We start from the raw sequence: 20444 nt of genomic DNA, 5'->3' as shown, positions 1-20444 counted from the left end.
GCCCAAACTTGCTTGAGTAGAGTAGTAGAGTAGGACTCTGCTCTACTACTAGCACCGGAGGAGTAGTATATTCTAATCTAAAATAGTTACAAACTTCAATGCCCGAGCGTGGAACAACTACGAACCGTGCTCAAAGACCGTGTCTACGTGGTGTTTGGACATGGGCGACAACCTCAACACCAACGGTGCTGCTCCCGTTGCACCGTATGTGTTTCTGTCCTTCCTGTTCGAAATCATGGTAGAATTCATGTTTCTACTCTGTATCCTACTACTATGCTAGTCCACATGATTAGTTTCCTCTCTGTTATAGCCGTCATGATTTATTTTGTGCTTATTTAGATTAAATCTCGTAGTAACTTGCTCATATATTCAACTGGCGCAACGTCCCCTACAGCCACTCCCGTTTCATGGACGGCCTGGTCGATGCCTCCAAGGAGCCCTTCGTCCACTGCTATGAGTGCCCGATGCCGTTTTGTGGCTCGCCGGCGGACATGGTGCATCACCTCACGGATGCGTGCAGCGGTCACTGCTGGCCCTTGGCGAAGAACATCAAGTACAAGACGTGCTACCTGTTCACCGTGCCGGAGTCGCTGGAGGATCACCGCCGCCTGCTAGTCTCGGAGGAGGACGGCAGCGTCTTCCTCTTGATCGTGGGCACCGGCGACGCCCGCGCAGGCCGCCGCCCCGTCTCTGTAGTGTGCGTCAGGGGCGCTGACGCTGACACTGACACGAGGCCGTTGTACGGGTGCGTGCTCACTATTACTACCCCTCGGAGATACGTGGGCGGCGACACTGGCTACGTCAAGCTGACTTGGACTCTGCCGAGCTGGGACCTTCCCACCGATGTGGACATGGAAGACGCATGGTATTATTTGACCCCCAACAATGTGCACGGAGACTCCAAGGAGGTTCACCTGGACATCTACATTATCAAGTTAAATGTTGATCATTAGTCTTCGCTCAATGTAATCCGCTGTCTAAGCATGTGGAGATTTCCATGCATGATCTTGCTCTATTGGAGTATCGCGCATGAATAAAAGTGTATCCATTTATGGTTTAGTCTAGAATCTTCTATGTATGAATTTTTACTACAGTACTGGTGAAAGACTTATGATGAACCATTTCTTACATATCCTCTGCCCCCTTCCAAGTCATCCTGATTTAATCCCTCCGTCTAGGTGTATAAGGGCATGGTTAATACTTAAATAGTATAGCCAACTGTTGACTATAATAAAGTGCCATGTCATCTGTAGCCCACATGTATAACAATGGATACTCAAAAACTAATTCTTGAAGATCATTTCTTGCAAAGCACAATAAGAGTTATTTCTTCACAAGTTTTGGATGCAGGTTGAACAGTTGAACACTTTTGTTTGCAAAAGATACTTTTTTTATCTATTTCACCCGGATGTTTGTGAGCTCTAGAGATGAAATAATATCCGAACAAACCTATCGATACCCGTTACACATGAGATGACCCCCACAATCCTTTGTCAAAATAAACAACTCCCCGATCAATGCATTTCACTCTTCCGTGCAATGCACGGGCACCTTACTATAGATTAGTACGACCAAAAATTGAACTAACATTATATATAGTACGATAAATGATGATGCATGTCACCTAAAATTATATCATTGAAAACTATGTTCAAATACGAATCGACCGATATAGTTTTTGCTGACATGCACTAACATTTTGTCAGTTAAATCTTCAGTCAAATTCAATGGGGGACTAATAAACCACGACCGATGTAGTACAAGTGTAGAGGGCGGCGCTGCACGGGAGTCTCACCTCTCACCCCGCTCGTGGCGCGGCAGTAAAGCCGTCATATCACAAAACCCAACCACTCCAAGTAATAAGTGGCCTGGTAAAATAAACGGACAAGCAACCATCACATCCCTCCGTCTTTTTTGCATTTCATCTCTCTGCATTTACTTTCTCCGGTTCATCTCGCACACTCGATCCCTAGCTACTACTCCTAGGGCCAGTTCTTTTGGCGGCTTCCCCAGCTTTTCCCACAAGACTAGTCACAGTGGAGAGTAACAATAAGGCGCCTCACTCATTTATTTGGGCTTCTAAACTACTACTCCGTCCTGGTTTATTCCTCACCATTGTAATTTGTGCTAAATTTTGACCAAAGATTTAACTTGTTTATTCCTCACCATTGTAATCCCTCCGTCTAGGTGTGTAAGTCATCTTACGAAAACCAAATAATCCCAAAACACTTAGGCGCGGTGCATTAACTTCTACCTCGTTTCTTGTTTCTTGACATATCAACCAATAAGAGATAAAGAGTATGCATGCTTTTAATGACTTGAGATATCAAACACGACATGCAGTGGTTAGTTCATTGCATGCAATACTATTAATTAGCAAATAAACATTGACGTTTCTCGTTTTCTCCTCCTCCTTGGTCACGGTGCACAGCCTAAGATGACTTACTCACCTAGACGGATGGAGTAGTGCATGTGAGATGCACTAACATTTCATTAGTTAAATTTATGATCAAAATTTGACACAGATTACAATGGGGACCAATAAACCAGGACAGAGGTAGTAGTTACAGCATGGTTAATAGTATAGCCAGCTGCTGGCTATAAGCCAGTGCCATGTCATCTACAGCCCATCTTATAGCCAACATGTACAATAATAGATCAAAAGATTGTACTACTTTTTTATTATGTGGCCCACTTCTCATTCTCACAAAGTGCCTAGGAGCACGTGCTAGAGCTGGCTCTTCACGAAGAGCCCGCTTACCTTCTCTCTCCTCTTCTCTTTCCTCCAACTAAGCAGAAATGTACTAGTTTATTTCTTATAGCCTGCTGACTCAGCTCTATTGTACTTCCTCTTATGGGATTACTAATCTAGAAGCCTAAAAGAACTGGCCCCTGGTACTCCTACTAGTAGTAGTACTCAAGTTGGAATTCCAATTGCACGGCACAACTTGTTAGGCAAAAAATTCGATACAGGGTGTAGGAAGCGGTTTGGGAATTTGCATGCCTTTCCAACCAGTGAGATACTCCGTACAAAGTACGACAGAGAAATAACCACACAGAAGGAAGCTAAAAGTAAAAATCAGACGAGCATTTTTGCATTTGTTTTGCATTGAATCGTTTCACAAGCTTGACTAGTGCTGTTTTTCTACTTTTACAAAAACCGCATCATAATGTTAAAACGTGCATTTGCATGTACATAAGTAATAGTAGTACTCCCTCCGTCTAGGTGTATAAGTCTTCCCTCCTTCTTGGTCACGGTGCACAACCAAAGATGACTTATTGACCTGGACGGAGGGAGTAGCACAGTCTGCAAGCATATATCGAGAGAGACGTGTAGTGCGATAGTATATAGTAAAGTTTGTGCTATATGCACGTACTTGCAAAATGCGTACGAATACACAAGGTTTCCAAACTTTCCCTTATACATACTTAATTAAGGACGCTAAAAATTCCTGAACGTTCGGGATTTATCATTTGCGTCCCAAAACTAATGAGATCGCCTTACGAAACAAAAATTATAATCCTCCTAAAAGCCACGACGCTCGCAGGAGTGCTTGCGGCGCGCCACGAGTGCCCTGGTGCGCGGCCGTTTCCTAGCGCGCTGACACAACGCCTCTTCCTCAGCCTCGCAACTCGCGAGGTGCTGATTGGCGGCTTGCCGGCGGGCGAGCGCGATCTCACCGGTGTGGTGATCCGGTGCCAACAGGTGCTCCTCCTCGCTGGAAGCATGCACCCGGTCCACGTACTGCCAAGCATAGATGAGGCGCTTGGCCCTGTCTGCACTAAGGGCGTCGGCACAGGCGTCCTCCGCCACCCTCACGGCCCTCGCACGAGCCTTCTGCCAAAGAGCCAATTGCCTGACTCTCTCGGACGCGACATAGGCCTCCCAGGCAGCTTGTTCCGCGGTGCGCTTCTCTTCCTCGGCCTTCTTCTCCGCCTCTATTTTGGCACGCTCTGCAGGAGGCAAAGCCTCCCACAAGGCAACATACATTTCTTTCCAAAGCTCCTCAAGGCTGGGGGGCTCGACGGGCGGTGCGGCCTTCTCCTCGTAGCGGGGAGCCGACGCGTCCTCCGGCGCGCGTGCTGGCGAGATTGGGAACGCCGACGCGTCCACCTCGACGCGTCGCGGCGAGGAGCGGAACGCCGACGCGTCCTCCTCGACTAGTGGCGACGAGGAACGGAATGGCGACGCGTCGCATCACGGCGAGGAGCAGAACGCCGATGGGTCCTCCTCGACTAGTGGCGGCGAAGAACGGAACGGCGACGCGTGACCGTCCGCGCGGTGCAGCGAGGGGCTCCTAGGGCTTGGGAGGGGCGATGCCATGGTGGTCGACGTGAGAGGGAGGGGGAGGATATAGCCATGAACGTGAACGTGAGGGGGAGGAGATAGCGATGTCGTGGGAGGCGCGGTATTTATAGCGAGCAATAGCACACCCACGTAAGATATGGACTGAGCTGCACTGACTTAACTAAAGGTCCAGTTGCGTCATTGACATGTGGGCCAGACCCCTGTTGGGCCCATATGTCAGTGACCCAATGCACCTGCAGTTAAGTAACAGCTACGTGGGCATATTTGTTGGAGTAAATTACGGGGGAGCGAAGGGGTGGAAATATTGCTGGTCACAACGGATTGGACGAGCGTGGGGGGAGGAGAGTCATGCATGCATATTTTTTCACATGGGGTGGAGTGGTTGGACCGCCGGAGGGAGAAGGAGAGTTTGGCAGGCATATTGTTTCCACACATGGAGAGGAAAAGATTTGGAGACGAACGGGCTTCCTACAGGTATGGGGAGCGGTGCATAATAAGTCATCTTGCATGCCGGGCTAGGTATAGTCTCAAGTCATTAAAAACATACACGCCCCACACATGTTCATATTTCAAGGTGCACTAAATTATTGCATGCGATGATTAAGGTTGGCCATAATGGTGGTATCTTAGCTGGTATCATGCACACGGGAATAGCAAACATGCTGATGTGGCAAAGAATTAAAGAAGAGAGGGGGGTTAGAGTAACTAGTGTTCATGCATGCATTGGTAAACACATTTTTTTGTGAAGAACGACATCACTAGTTGAGTACTTTTGCAGACTTCAAAAACTATTCCACCGCCTCTACTATCTTGCTAAGAGTAGGTGAAAATTTTGAATCGAGCCCTTTAAACTAGAAGGAAGGTAGTGGTACTCTAAGGCTGGTCATAGTGGGGAGTAACTTAGACTAGTAACATGCATATGTTACTAGTCTATGTTACTACCTCTATAGTGCATAGTATCATAGATTAGTATCATAGGTGGTCTCATTTATTGCCATGCATGACACATAGTAGCATCACATTTATTATGTTACGGTATCTACCTATGTTACTATAATCATCTCTCTCTTATACTCATTATAATTAGTATTGTAGATATTGATATTTTTAGTATAAATTTGGTCGTGGGATTTCATTGATGCCTGTCAAAGCGTGGAGGAAGCGGAGCTTAGGGCTTGCATTGCCGGTCTCTACATAGGTATTTCTCTTCATAATCCTGTAATTTTAGAGACTGATTGCGCTTTTGTGGTAGCGTCTCTTGCATCGGGGGACTATGACAGGTGCAGACCTGAAGATGAAAGCGTTGAGCATCTCGAAGTTGATCAACAATCTTCAATGTCAAAGATTAGCCGTTCGGCCAATAAGGTGGCACACTTAATCGCTAAGTATAGCTTTGACAATAGATTAGATGGTATTCTTGTAAATAACGTACCGCCCTGTGTGGTGAATATTGTATCGAATGAGTGTACTGGTGTGGCTGGTTAATTAATATAAGGTGGTGTTCAAAAAAAGTATGAATTTGGTCAAACACTTTGCAAACGGTTGACGGGAGTAAAAAGGACCAGAGGGAGTATCATGCATGCGGAGTAGGCAAAAAAAATTGCTTGTCTAAAAAAAGGCAAAAAAATAGCTCATTTATAGCCGGTCGAAGTCTCAAAGGGCGCGACTGCGCGATGGAGGCGAAGGTCGTGGGAGGCGCGACGTTTGACGGAATTAAGTGAAGTTACATCCACGCGCCGGCATGGCGTGCGAATAGGCAGATGCAATACCGTCAGGCATACGATATGGGTCTAGTAGGCATGACATCTAGTGGGTCCCGCATAGTTCTCGAGAACTCTTTGGGGGCTTGCAGCCGTTTATCCACCGGGCAAGCCAGCAACCCCATGCCGTTCGCACGCCCTACTCGTCCCTGTCTTCTACCTTACAACAGTTCGCTCCCAGTCGTCCCGTCCTTTCACATTAGTTCGCTCCCAGTTTTTTTTGCGAGGTACAACAGTTCAACTTCTCCTCACCCTCCTCCAAAATCCATGGCCTCCCAAATCTCCATGGTCGCCGCTGAGTACCAGGTTAGAGCCATCACCGGCGATCAGTTCATCGTCATCTACACACATGGATCCGAGACGGTGAAAGCATGGCTTGCTCGCTTCCTACGCATGTTCAACAGTTCAACGGATGAGTGGGTCGCTGGGCTAGATGTTGAGTACACCATAGTCCTGGGACGAGAGAAGGATCTAAAGGACGAAGAGAGGAAGAAGCCCGCCATGATCCAGGTTTGCGTACATAATGTTTGCTTGGTCTACCACATATGCCATGCCGACATTGAGTGCCAGGATTTTAAGAACTTCCTCAAGGACAAAAGAGTGAAATTCATTACTGTAGGCTTTAAGAACGACAGGGATGTCCTGCATCGGATAGGTCTCGTTGTAGGCCAACCCTTCAATCTCCAGAAGGCAAGCCTGGTGTCCTCCTCTCAACCTTCAATGCTGACCCTGGCAGCAGCCATGATTGATCCTTCGTACGCTAAACTGAAGAAACCTCATCACGAGTTTCATCATGCATGGGAGTCGAAGACATTAGATGAAGATCACATCCTGTACGCAGCAATGGATGCCTACCTTTGTTTAAATATCTACAAGTGTTGGATGAAGAAGCAGAGCCCAGTGTCCGGTTCAAGCAAAGAAGCGTCGGCGAAGAGGAAGAGGAAGAGGGACGAGGACGAAGTCAAGGACGTGGACTCGGACTCCGAGTAGGTGGTAGTGTCGTCGCTCATGCTGGTTCTACTGCAGTGTCAAGCGGACTAGTTGCTTAGTTTATTTTCAAGGGTGTGTTGTGCTGAGGCCCCAGCAGAACTATGTTTAAGTTCTTTCTCGTTATTTGAACTCTTTAGTACGTACAGTAGTACTAGTACTATGTCTTACTACTGTTCTTCTTGCAGTTGGTACTACTGCTCGTATCTTCGTGTTCCTACTGTACTTAATACGTTCGTACTAGTAGTATAATTTGGGTCAGTCGATTTGTGAAAGAAGTTCGACGGAGCGAAGAAAGAAGACGGCAGACGAGGTGGAAGAAGCCCTTATAGCCATCCATGTTGCATCAAACGGCTCACATGAGTCGACTGACCCAAATTGCTCCTTCAGATTGCAGGATCCACGTGGCATTCAAGGTCTCGAAGGTAGATTCCGTGTCCGCACCCGGTTTGCGGGCTCGACGTGCGCGCGACCGGCTTCCGCCGTGATAGCCACCATGCGCGCCTCCTCCGCGCGGGAGGAGACGACAATGACACGCTAGTTCCTCCTCGCCGGCGTGCTGGAGCATGCGCTCGTCCTCCTCTTCGTACGCTATGTGCATAGACGTGGCTCCACCAGCTGCTCGTGTGCTTGGCAGCGCGGCGGCATCACGAGGAGGGACTGCAGACGACGTGAGCGGGCGAGCCTTCGGCTTCATGGCACAGGGATGGCGGCGACACGGCGGTGATGGCGAGAAATTGTTGGCCGGAGCAGGCGGGCGCCGGCATGCGCAACGGCGGCGGCGGCATATTGATGAGTGCGCGTGTGGGAGCTTACTTTAGTTTTATATATAAGGTTGGTCAAACTTAAAAGAAAACCGTACTAGTACACGTAAACATTAGACTTAGGCAGCGCTTTTATTAGTTAGTACCACAACCACGATACGGAATCCTGTGCAAGCGCGTGAACCACGGCCGCGCGGTCGATCGAACGGTGCGTCACCGTGTCGCGCTCGAAGGACATCCACCGAACCTTTTTGTGTGTGTGAAAACAATCCTCGAATATTACTCAACTTTTTTTTCCTGTGAAAGTTCTTGAAGCTGCAATATTTCCATATATTTGAATTTAGCTCCAGTTCGTGTTTATTTGGATTTGGACGTTTTAGGTGCGCCCTAGTTTTTTTAATACTGATTTTGTGTGTGTGACTGAGAGAGAACGTGTGTATGTGTCCATATGAGTGTTGTGGCGGAAGGGCAATGTGGAGATGGTGTGCATGTGATACAGACATAGAGAGGTGTGAATGTGCAAATGATCATGCATTAGTGAGACATAGGCAGATGCCGATACGTTGTGTATACATGAGAGAACTGTCTTCTAGTTTACTTTGTGTGTGTGTGTGTGTGTGTGTGTGTGTATGTGACTTTGAGCATGTTGTGAAGTACTATAGACCTTGTATACATCTTGGGATTCGACAATGATTGTAACTATTGAATTGTATAGACCTTTATATTCGAAGTCAATAGCCTAATATATTTATTTCACAATTTCAACAAATGATTAGTTCACTACAAACTAAGAAAACAAATGTGTACTCCCTCCGTTTTTATTTAAGTCCGCGTATTAGCATTGGTCAAAGTCAAGTTTTGTAAACTCTCAGAAAGCTTATAACAAAAAATATTAACATATACAATAACAAATAAATACCATTAGATTCATTATTGAATGTACTTTCACATCATACATATTTGTTATGGTAAATGTTTATATTTTTCTATAAACTTGGTCAAACTTTAGGAAGTTTGACTTCGGTCAAACCTAATATGCAGAGTTTACTACTACTACTCGCTAGTTGCTTAGCCGAATCACTCAACACGCCACACGGGGAGTCCAGTGTCACAAAATTTTGAGGTCGGCGGGAAAATCTCCCGCGACCCTGATTCGAGCAGTGGGAAGTTACTATCATAGCCTTCGGAACAGGCCTACGGATGACGCTTGGTAGGGGGCTATTTTCGTAACTTCAGGCTCACCCTACCCGGCCAACCCCACCCCGGCACCCAGAGTAGTACACCTGAATACTCCCCATTTTCTATCCCCACCGCAAAATAGACTTCTCCACGGCACCACAGCCTTCGTTCCACTAGTAGAAAACAGGGCTTTGGTCACAGGGCAATATACACATTAGTCCCGGTTCAGTCACGAACCGGGACTAATGTGAGCATTGGTCCCGGTTCGCGCGTCTAAGGCATTAGTCCCAGTTCACCTGAGCCCTTTAGTCCCAGTTTGTGACTGGAACCGGGACTAAAGGGTGCGATGCCCATTAGTACCGGTTCGTGGCACCAACCGGTACTAAAGGTTAGACCTTTAGTCCCGGTTCTAGCCACCAACTGGTACTAATGGGGTTTGAGGCATTAGTACCGGTTCATGGCACGAACTAGTACTAAAGGTCCCATTTTCAAACACTACCCCCCCTTGGATCGCCTTTTCAGTTTTGTAAAAAAGCAAAAGAAAATGATAAAAACTTCAAAAATTAAAATCCTTCCAGATGTAGTTATGTTACTACATGTACTAGTTAGGAAAATTTAAAAACTTAAATTTGGACATGTTTTGCAAAAAGTGTAGGGAAAATGTAAAACGGCTATAACTTTTGCATACGAGCTCAGAAAAAATCCTATAATATATCAAAATGTTCAGCACGAAAATCCGCATCCGATTTTGACCGCTTACGGCCTGTTTGCAAATTTCTAGAATCCTCAAATTCTAAAAGGAAAAAAGTTATGCTCAAATTTCAGTTTTTTTGAATTTTTGTTAAATCTGGTCAAACTATGGTCAAACTACTTATTCAAGAAGTATTAGTGTTACTAAATAATTATTCAAGAATATTAGTGTTACTAAATAATTATTTCAGTTTTTTTGAATTTTGGTCAAATCTGGTCAAACTGTGGTCAAACAATGGTCAAACTAATTATTCAAGAATATTAATGTTACTAAATAATTATTTCAGTTTTTTTTGAATTTTGGTCAAATCTGGTCAAACTGTGGTCAAACTGTGGTCGAACTACTTATTCAAGAAATATTAGTGTTACTAAATAATTATTTCAGTTTTTTTGAATTTTGGTCAAATCTGGTCAAACTGTGGTCAAACAATGGTCAAACTAATTATTCAAGAAATATTAGTGTTACTAAATAATTATTTCAGTTTTTTTGAATTTTGGTCAAATCTGGTCAAACTATGGTCAAACTGTGGTCAAACTATGGTCAAACTAAATAATTATTGTTTTTTAAAGCAATAGTTTCAAACTCAAACAGTGAAATGTGTGACTTCATGCTCAAGCTAAATTCCTGAGGGTTAATAGGATTGACATCTTACTATTGTCAGGAAAACAACAAGTGCAGACTTGGAAACGAGGGAGAATAGAACCCGGAAGTTAAGCGTGCTCAGGGTGGGGTAGTGAGAGGATGGGTGACCGTCCGGGAAGTTAGATGATTTGTAATAATGAAGGGTGATTAGAGATTAGAGGTTAAATTGAGCAGTGATGAGGGGTGGTGATTAGAGATTAGAGGTTAAAAAAATTCAGAAATTTGAAAATAAAAAAAAATTCAAAAAAAATTGAAAAAAAATTCATAAAATTTCCTATAGTCCCGGTTGGTGTAAGAACCGGGACTAAAGGGGGAGGCTTTAGTAACTACCCTTCAGTCCCCGTTCCAGAACCGGGACTAAAGGCCCTTATAAACCGGGACTAAAGGCCCTTTTTCTACTAGTGCTCCTCCCCTTTACATCAGCGCACTCGTCCACCGCAGCACATCTGCCTCATCGACGACCTCGTACGCCGCACTAGAGCCGGTCCACCATCGTCGTCGTGCACGGAGCCTCTTCCCCGGCATCGTCTTCCACGGTCTCGGATCTGCTTCCCGGAAGCCGACGCCAAGCGCAGAAGTACCACCGTCGTGGCCAATGAACTGACTCCCGTTGCCGACCATGACTCACAGAGGCCACCGCGACCATCGTTCTCCTCCTCGATTGGTAATGTGTGTATTGAATCACTTAGCAGTACATGTGCAGTTCCAATTTTGTTCATACCTACCCTTCAAATTTCCTGGGTGCTATTGTTCCTGTAAAAGTAATTGGTTATAGCCTCCATTGTCCAACAGAATATCAGCTTGTAATTGTGCGTCGCTCCTGTATCGCGTTGTGCTTGGGTAGGTTTTTCATCTGCAACCAGTAGTGTGGCAAATGATGGAAAGGTTTTTAGAACTAGCAAGATGCCCATGCGTTGCACGCATCAAGATGCATTTGTATGAGTAGTTTATCTTGTGGGAGAAAAGGATGAACGAGGGAAGGCCTTATTTGCAAATCTGGAGAGGGGTATGGGTATCTTTTTGCAAAATTCCAATTTGTTTCCTTCCTATCTGTCAGATATAAATCGGACGGCCTATATTGCAAGAAAAAAAGTATAGAGAAAAAAGTAGACAGTAAAGGAAGTAGAGATAAATATTAAATATAAAATATAAAACAAATATAACAATAGAGAAGAGAGTAGAGATAACAGAGACGTCGGGAAAGGATCGTGCGCGCGCGGGAAAAAGCCGCCGGGCGTGCGCTAGTTTTGGCGCGCGGCGTCCGGCGCGCTTTATAAAATCCAACGCCGTCCCACCGCTCTGTGCCTTGCCACCGCTCTCTCCCCGCTCTGTGCCTCGCCACCGCTCTCTCCCCGCTCTTTTTCACCTCGCCGCCGCCGCGCCACCATGCCGCCGCGTCGCCGGGAAACTTGGGGATACCGCGGCGTCCGCGCGCGCCCCTCCGGCGGCTTCTCCGCCGAGATCTGGTTCCGCGGGATGTGCCTCGGCCTAGGCAATTTCGACACCGCCAACGAGGCCGCTCGCGCGTACGACGCGGCGGTGTGGCGCCTCCGGTGGCCTCATAGAACATGGAACTTCCCCAACGTGCCGACACGGGAGCGAGCGCAGGAGCTCACGCCTCTGCCGCGGCTTAGCACCGACGAGGATCGTCGCGACAACCGAAGGCGGGAGCACCGTCTCGGCATCGCCGAGATGGACGAGGAAGCCATGGCGCTGTGGCGCCAACACTTCCCGCAGGACATCATCAACGAGCGCGAGTTCTACGCGCAAAGAAGGGCGGAGAGGGATAAGAGGAGGGCGGAGCGAGCCGCCTATCGCGAGGACATGCGTAGGTGAAAAGCGGACGCTCAATTCAACATGAGGCTAGGAGCAGCGTCGCCCTGGGAATCCGACGACGATCTGTATCTTCACGCCTACAGTCAGACGTCGGAGGAGGACATCACCGAGGAGGAGTCGGACGACGAGGAGTAGTTGAATTATCTTTTTTTATCTATCTATGCTGAGAACTATCCTCTACTCTCTAGTATCTACTTCTCGATCTGAGCACTGTAAACGCTTTTTTAAAGCGCCACGCGTTGCGATTCTGTTAGAGATGCTCTAACATGGCAGACGAGTGCTTTAATGTTGCCCACAAGATGCGCGAGTATTACTAGTAGTATATTTTTCTTGCCATGTTGAGATTTTAAACCACGAGTGCGAACATGCAGAGGAGCAATGAAGACCAAACACGGGATATTCGGGACATCTTCAAGGAGCGTGGCATGTTAAAGAGGAGCTGCACCGAACCTGTAAAACGAGCTTTGGTAAGTAACACCCTTTCAATTACTTTCGTGTAGCCTCGTCTTCTTTGATGTGTATATGTTGTAGTTTCTGTTTCTCTTAAGCATGGTGTTCTTCGATGTGTAATAAGAAGAGTCTTAATCGTCCTAATGCTTTCGTTTTTAGCTTGATGTAGGAAGTGGGTGTTCTCACCTTGTAGTCTGTTTTTATTTTTATTTTCCTTTTGAATTCACTTCTCCGAGTTCTGTTTATCTGGCTTCTACTAAATGGATCTAGGTTGCTCTGAGTATTGATCTAGAAAAGAAGTAACTTCATGTCAGGATGCAGTTCCTGCGAGGAGGGAAGTATGGTCAACCTCGAGATCATGTTTCCAAAATGAGGCTGGATTACACACAAGGTGCCAGTTCCCTAATGATGCTGGATTAGACACAAGGTGCAAATTCCCAGATGATGCTGGATTACACACAAGCCAGGTCGAGTCGTCAGCTGTTCGTGTCTTCGTGGCATTAGTAAAGGCTGAAAGAAAGCGTGCAGCAGCCCTTGAGAATGTAGCTGAGTTCCTGAAGAAGCGAAAAGAGCAATCAGATGCTCTCTTCACCCAAGCCAAAGAAGAGATGGAAGAAGCCAGAAATAAGCTAGCAGAGGCAGAGCAGGCTAGGCGTCTCCTGCTATCTAAAACTGTTGTCAGTACAAAATTTCCTTCATAATAGCTAGGTCCAAATGTTTATCCAGTCAGCATGCCTGTTGTGATGTCCGTGCATCTACTGATGTGGCACAAATGCTTTTTTCGGGTCATGTAATAACAGCAATTACTTTCCAAACAATAACAGACGAAGCATTGGACATGGTATAGTTCACGTGCAAGCCTGACATTCCAAGTTCAACTTCCACATCAAACTCATGTTCACAGATATCTGCAGATTCATACATAATGTCCACAACCATGATTCACTTCAAAGCCAAAAAAAAATGTGAGGAGAGTTATAAATAAAGAAAATCCTCTACTAGTTCCTGCTACCAGTGCAAGCACAACAAGTCAAGACCATGCATAAATTAATTATATTTTAGTCATTTTTTGTGTTCTAAAATGCCTGCCGGCTCGCGGAAGGACGTGTTGCCGGCACACGCGCGGATTCAATGAAGGCAGGCGGGGCAGTCTTAAGCTAGTTGCACGCGGCGAGGAGGCGTGCTCAGCCGGGCCTGCAGCGAGTGCGGCCCTCTTGGCCGGCGCGCCGGTTCAATGCCTGCGCTATGAGAGGTCGCGTCCGTGTCAGAGTAATCACTCCCTCCAGTCCTTTTTTGTTTGGGTATAACAAAATCTCGTTTTCCATTCACATTTTACAAGTAAAATTCGTGGACAAACTTTGACCCAAAGTATGATGGGGACTAGTAAACCAGAATGGAGGTAGTAGTTTTTTTTAATCAAAGAAGGGTTTCCCCTTCCGATTTTCATTACTGAAAACCAGCATCTAAATCTAAACCATAGTATTTGCCCTAGAACTACTAGGTTCAACATCTCGCAACATAAACCCATACAACCTCCATCGCAAAAAAAACATACAACCATACGCCAAGGAGGTACGTAGTACTATGAATTCCATTTTCGCTCCAGACCAATCGTTCTAAAAACTACTTACTACTTATAACGCGCCATTGAAAATTGGAACTCTTAACCCCGCTAAAAAACGATATTTTAAACGTGGATACTCGATCTGTGGCAACTGGCGAGCCACCACGCTCCAAGTCGTTCACCTGTTGTCCCGACCATCAACTCCTACGGATCAAATTATCACGCGAGCTGACTATTCCTACAAAGGTGCTCCACCACGTACCCGGTACCCGCGAATGCAGCAATCGTGCACCTAGGGTTTTAGGGTTTATTTGTTAACGTCGCCTTTACGTAACACTCATGTGTGCGAGACAGCGAGAGGCTGACTGCGTGCGTGCGCCTCTTCTCTTCGTATATGTACTCCACCGTTTGTCTGGTGTCCAAAAAATTGTAATAACTACTAGCAATGTGCCAATGCGTTGCCACACGATCAAAGTAAATTAATACATATTCACCGATTTGATAGAAAAAAGTCTAGTTTTGAAATACGTATATCACTAAAAATATGTTATGTTTCACTCAGAATATATTCCTTTGGCGGTTTTGATGAGATAAGGGAGGAATGTTGTTGGTTTCAAGATTCGAGAAGTGGTATATGTCTAATTTCTACTCTTACTAGCAAGATGCCCGTGCGTTGCACGGAACATCAAGATTTTGTGGGAGAAAAGGATGAACAAGGGAAGGCCTTATCTGCAAATGTGGTGAAGAGTGCGGGTAAATTGCCATATTTTCCTTCCTATGCGTTAGATATAAATCAGACGACCTACATTGCAGGATGGCAGGCCCACCATCATCACCAACTCTATTTTTAATCCCTACTCTTATAAAAAGCATTGTCGGTGATGATCGTGTGTCTGCCATCCTGCAATATAGGCCGTCCGATCTATATCTGACGGATAGGAAGGAAACTATGGCAATTTTGCAAAAAGATACCCACACCCCTCTCCACATTTGCAAATAAGGCCTTCCCTCGTTCATCCTTTTCCCCCACAAGATAAACTACTCATACAAATGCATCTTGATGTTCCGTGCAACGCATGGGCATCTTGCTAGTTGTTGCAAAAAGCCCATGTGTGTGTGAGAGAGAGAGGGAGAGTGGAGGAGGACGGAGTGCATGTGTGACAAAGACACAAGGAGTGTGCGTGCGATAGGTATCAGCTTAAATGAGGCGATAGTGTGTGTGTGCACAATCGAGAGGGCGTGTCTCAAGAAGGGAAGAAAAATCTACATAGATACAAGGAGCGGGAGAGAGACATGTATGCGATGGTGGAAGCACGAGTGTGCGGGTGTATAAACCTATCTAGAGGCTAGCTAGTTGATAAATGTTTGTGAGAGAAATACGAGTCGGGGTGCGAAAGCGAGAGTTTTGTGTGTGTGAGAGAGAGACGGTAGTCGGGAAGGGGAGTGGAAGCAGGAGTTGTGTGTGTGTGTCTGAGAGAGAGAGAGAGAGGAGACGGTAGTCGGGGTTGTCTGATCGGTAAACAAATGAATAATGTCAGTCTGGGATGGAGACGAAAAGGAGACCGCAACAAATGTTGTGTCTACATGAGAGAGAGAGAGTAATTTTAGTGGTATGAGTCATATGTAGAGACATATAGGGTGTGTGAGAGAATCCCATAGAGAGAAAGACAAAGTGAAAGACGAGTGGAGACTGTGTGTGTGGCGGTGAAAAAGAGAGCTTAGGTACCGAGTGATACCAGAGAACAGTAGAGACGTGAGAGATAATGAAAACCGTGTAATGTATAATGATAGGGAGAGTGTGACACTTCTCAAGGGAGACGTCGAGAGACCATGTTTGCGAGGATAGGAGAAACATGAAGTGAGCGTGCGGGTGAGCTGGAGAAAAGAGAGTGATAGCTACCTGAAGGAGCATGCATGCGAGAGAGATGGGCGTGAAAGGAGTGAACAAAAAATGGATTCAAATATTTGAATTCGAGATGATGATACATGTAATCCATACTCGAACCAAAATTGATCGATCAAACATGCATACTCATATGAATTCACGCACATCTATGTTATTTAATATGTAGATATTACTGATCCATACATTTTAGTAGAACATAATTTGGTTAATTTTTTTTCGAATTCAACCTTAAGATTTCGAGATCGTTGTACTGGTAAATCATATTATACATATAAAGGAGCAGAATTCTTTGTTGTGCTTTTGAAAGTATATATAAAAAAATGATGTATATAGAATGTAATTCCAATTGAAAATGGATCCCGCCCGAAAAAAATAGAATACAAACGGGATTCGAATTGAGTTGGCACGGTAAACGTGCACTCTGCAAAATTTGAACGAAGCGGGGAAAGTCGCAGTAACCGCCCGAAACCAAAATCTGCGAGATGGAAATCACTACTGCCTATCCGTGCCATGCAAAGCCTATCTGCTGGATTTCTATAGGTTTCGATAGGGGTAGGTTTGTAATTTCACCCAAACATGACGAAACCGCCTCTCACCCGGATTCATACACGGTGGGCGCCAGAACACAGTGTGTCCTCGGCCGAAATTGACTCCCTCTCCGATTCATATTCATACACGGTGGGCGCCAAAAACAAACTCTCGTCGGCAAATATTCGGTGTATGCGAGATTACCGTCCTATCCCCAACCGACTAATGTTGCTGTGATGTAGTAGAAATTTGAAACGGGGGCTAAGTTTGTAAATTTCCTCGCATTTGAGACAAGCGCGCCCTGAATACATGGTTCCCCCCTTCCTCCCTACCTCCCTTTTCCCCATTCGTACTCCGTGGGCGCCAAAACACCCTCTCCACCCCACCCTCCTCCGTCTGCCGCCGTCCGCCACCCCATCCACCGCCGTCCTCCTCCACCATGCCGGAGCTGATACCCCGACGCCGCCGTCCATTACAAGAGATCGACCTCTCTCATCCACGGCTTCGGACCAGGATCCTTGCATCCCGTCCTCTTGCTTCATCCCCGCCGTCGTCCACCTTGTCGGCGCCGCTCCTATGACCGTCTCGTCCACCGCGCCCCGCCGCCACCGTCTACCCTCCTAGATCTGCTTCCACGCCGCCGACAGCCGTCACTACCGCAGCACCATCAAATTCTCAGCAGATGCGTACATGGCACCACACCAGAGGCGGTACTCTTTCGTATCTGCTCAACTTATTTATCGCAGCAAGAAAATAGATCGCCACTGCTTTACTCTGATTTCTTGTCTTGGTTGCGAAGTTGCCTTTGTCCGGTTTGCACCTTCAGATCCGCCATGGCACACTCAACACTATACTCCCAATGCTTATGGTTTTCCCCTTTTATATTCCACACTAGTTAAATCACAGTAGACTAAATTTCAAAATTGGGTCAGTCGATTTTTCAGAGCTCGCCGGAGTTCACCGGTGCGAACGAAGGGGCTCCGGTGGTTGTGGGGCCTCGCCGAACGAATAAAACTCGACGCGGGTGGGGGTTGGGGCGGGGCTGGGGGGTGGGGGTGGCGGAGGAACACAGGCGGCGGGGGCCGGTGGTCCGGCCGGCAGCCCGTGCGGTGTTCTGTATGGGAAGAATCAGAGACGAGGAAGAAGATGGGTTAGGAGACGTAGGATCTTCATCCAACTGCCTGAAATGGTCGAGAGACAGCTGGGAGTTGCATTCTTAATGCGCTCTGGTTCATCATGTGTGGGCACTGCGCAACCAACATTTTATTATCCAAAATCTGCTTGCTCTTCTTTACCATGTTCCTCTTCCGTTCTTCTTTAATATGTACTCTCTCCGTTCCTAAATACAAGTCTTTGTATAGATTCCACCATGGACTACATATGGAGCAAAATGAGTGAATCTACACTCTAAAATGTATCTGGATACATCTGTATGTGATCCATAGTGGGAATCTCTACCAAGACTTATATTTTGGAACGGAGGGAGTATGATAGTAGTATAGTATGTTCCTTGTACTGAAGATGAGCAGGGACATTTGCAGTGTAGAGGTCTATACGGTCGGTTGTGATGGACACTTTGAGCCTCTTTGATTCGTAGGATCTTGTAAACATAGGAATATGATTTGTAGTGGCCTGCCCACTTGAATCCTATAAGAATAGCAAGGAAATGCGGGGAGCTGTGTCGCCTTTGAGAGTTACACTGATCTTAACAGTACCGCACCTTCACTTTAATGGCAAGTCTATAAACGAATTTCCGGTGCAGTCTCCTGTGCTAAATTTAGAAGACATTGAATGGAAAAACCTTGTTATGCACTGGTCTCGTTCCCAGGATGAGGTACTGTCTATGAAATCACATGACAATTTGAACTTCTACTTTTCCGCATGTGCCTTACGGATCTTTTTCAAGGAAATCTGCTCGAAGAAGAATTCCGGTTTGACAAGAACGACAGGATATCGCAAATATGTTGCCCGCTGCTTTGCTCTTGTTAGTACCTGTTGTCCTGTATCACTTTACTTGCATACATACCTGGTTCATTATGTGACAGCAGTATGCATGATAGCTTGCTTATCAATTGTTCACTCCAAATTATCTGATCTGTATGAATGGTTACATTAGTGTAGAATATATCCAATGCCAATGTTTTTTTAGCTCTGCATTGTTCTTGTAAGTACATGCTGTCCTTTATCAGTGTACTTATAATGACAGGTAGTTGTTCATGTACCATCACTCTGTAGCTTATTTTCCTTTGCCCTCCATTTTCTACACATCAGATCTATATTTACTCTTACCACAAGGTTGGTACTGAAGAAGTTTAGCTGTGCATTGCTCTTGGCTGTACCTTTTGCCTGTATCACTGCACATACATTTATAGCTACTTGGTTATGTAGCATCACTCTTCATCTTATCTTAAATATTCTCCATTTTTTCATATATTATCACATCTATATTTACTCTTAACAAAATGTAGAATAAAGGCAATGCTTTTGAAGAAGATTCTGTGGTAAACTTCTTGAATTGCACCCCCCCATCAGCATGGACAAGGCCTTTATAGAGCCTGTCTTCACCAATAATGTAAGTTTGTCCATCTCAAGCCTTCAAACTTTGTTGTATATATTTGGTTAGGCATGACTGCAACAGCTGTTTATTTTTGGTGTTTGCATCAAATTGCTTGTTTAAAGATTATTATGTAGTTCATAAACAAAAGTTTGTCCTTTCTCAATTTTAGTTTTCAGTTGTACAACCAAGTTCCTTCTTCATACCATGTAAATTAAACTATACAATGCAAGTGATCTTCTTTTGCACTGCATGTATGCTTATGTTCTTCATCCGTAATCCAGTGGTGTCGTGAACCTACCTACTACAGCACAATGTCATATTCTGCAATGTCTTAACTATGAACAATGTCATATCATTCTACTATTATTTAAACCGTCTCTTTATTTGCCAATCTGAAATGGTATAAATTGACAGCACACTAACCATTGATACTTATGAGTTCTTGATCTGTAATCCAGTGGTGTCGTGAAGCTGCCAACTCCTTCACAATGTCATTTCCTGCCATGTCTTGACCTGAACAATACCATATTGTGTTAATGCAATTTTAAACTGTGTCACTTTATTCGTTAGTAAGAAATGTGATGAATTATCAGCACTGATACTTTTATGTGCAAAACCTGTCATCTGTCTGCTTGTTTATCTTTCAGAGTGAGGAAGATATAAGTGTTGAACAAGCGCAGTCTCATCATCTTGCTCAGCTGCTTGCGCTGCAGCTCCCTAGCAGGGCTAACCTTTCTTGAACTCTATTGAAGTGCTGTCGGTTTTGTATATTATTTTGTCGGCATGTTTATTTGCACTAGTGGCGATCTTTGATGCCCAGTGTATGTAATCTGCTGTCTGCTTGTGCTTTATTATCATAGTGGCGAACTTTGATGCCCAGTGGATGTAATATGCCGTAATTTCTTTATTGTATAGTCTAGGTTTTTTCTTATTCATGATGCTTCAGTTATTTTACTGTATATATATCCTGTCTTCGCAGTAAACCGCCCAAACCGTAAAATTACGGTACATAATCGGGCCGTCATGCAATCACGATGTAGGTTGGGCCTGAAACGTGCCGAACAGCTCACGGGCCGGCAGCAGCCCGAAATGAACCCCGTCCCATGATTGTGCGAATCAAATCACGGGCTTTTAACAGGCCAAAATTGTCTCGGTCCTTGTTTGGCCCAATCAGATATCGGCTGCGAGCAGGCCGGATGCAAACCGGGCCG

The sequence above is a fragment of the Aegilops tauschii genome, chromosome 3 (assembly GCF_002575655.3).
Source record: "Aegilops tauschii subsp. strangulata cultivar AL8/78 chromosome 3, Aet v6.0, whole genome shotgun sequence".
In the NCBI taxonomy this organism is placed as follows: Eukaryota; Viridiplantae; Streptophyta; class Magnoliopsida; order Poales; family Poaceae; genus Aegilops; species Aegilops tauschii.
Note: the sequence above shows the minus strand (reverse complement) of the source record.